The sequence below is a fragment of the Gavialis gangeticus genome, unplaced genomic scaffold (assembly GCF_001723915.1).
Source record: "Gavialis gangeticus isolate Ggan-Ray unplaced genomic scaffold, GavGan_comp1, whole genome shotgun sequence".
Taxonomy (NCBI): domain Eukaryota; kingdom Metazoa; phylum Chordata; order Crocodylia; family Gavialidae; genus Gavialis; species Gavialis gangeticus.
Window position 1 is genome coordinate 147,981,429 of NW_017729025.1, and position 872 is coordinate 147,982,300.

The window sequence follows — 872 nt, forward strand, 5'->3', positions numbered from 1 at the left end:
GACATTGGTCCCAAGACATTGGGACATTGGTCCCAAGATGGCAACCAGGGGGTGGGGCTCCTATCAAGGGGCAGGGCTATCCGTGTGGCCCTCGACAGCTTGCCAAAACTGGGTAAGTGGCCCTCTGCCCACAATAACTGCCCACCCCTGATCTAAACTGATGGGTCCTCTAAAACAGATGCTTTGGCAGTCCTGACTGGCTCAAAGGGCACATGAGCCATGCTACCCAAAAAGCCAAAACGGCACATACTCAATGAAGATGAATACATACAAGAATGTAGTGCTTGTACCATCATTGATGGAGGTAGTTGTTGCTTGTGTTGTATTATTCATGATTGCAGGAAAGACATGCACGAAACAGACGCTTAAAAATAAATTAATAACTGAGACCATTTTCTTCCACAGTAAACTGAAAAGCCACTCGTGGCTAAGAAGCTATGAGCCAGGTCTCACTACTCTAAAGCTCAGGACAAGCTCTCTAGAGGAAATGTGCCTCTGAAGAGCCAAACATGCCTTTGTTCCTGCTCCTCCCATCCTTTACAGGCAACATGAAACGGTCTACAAGTATACTACTGCCCTTCAAGTCAACATTGCTAATCTTTCAGCTTCAATGTAATATTCTCCTGCTTTGGGACACAGAAGTCCCAGGTTCAGTTCATCAAGGTCCACTTATCTAGGAGTTTTGCTACACCTGCTCTTTTACACAGTGGCTAAGTATTTTTATTGGCTTGTATATATGTTAACTCCATATTGGCATTAACAAGAATTCTGCTGAAGACAATATGTGTATTGGGCTAAAAGCATGTCTCGGCAACACAAGAGAATTCTACAGGCCAATAATTCTAATTCAATAGGTAGCACATAGCATAGTG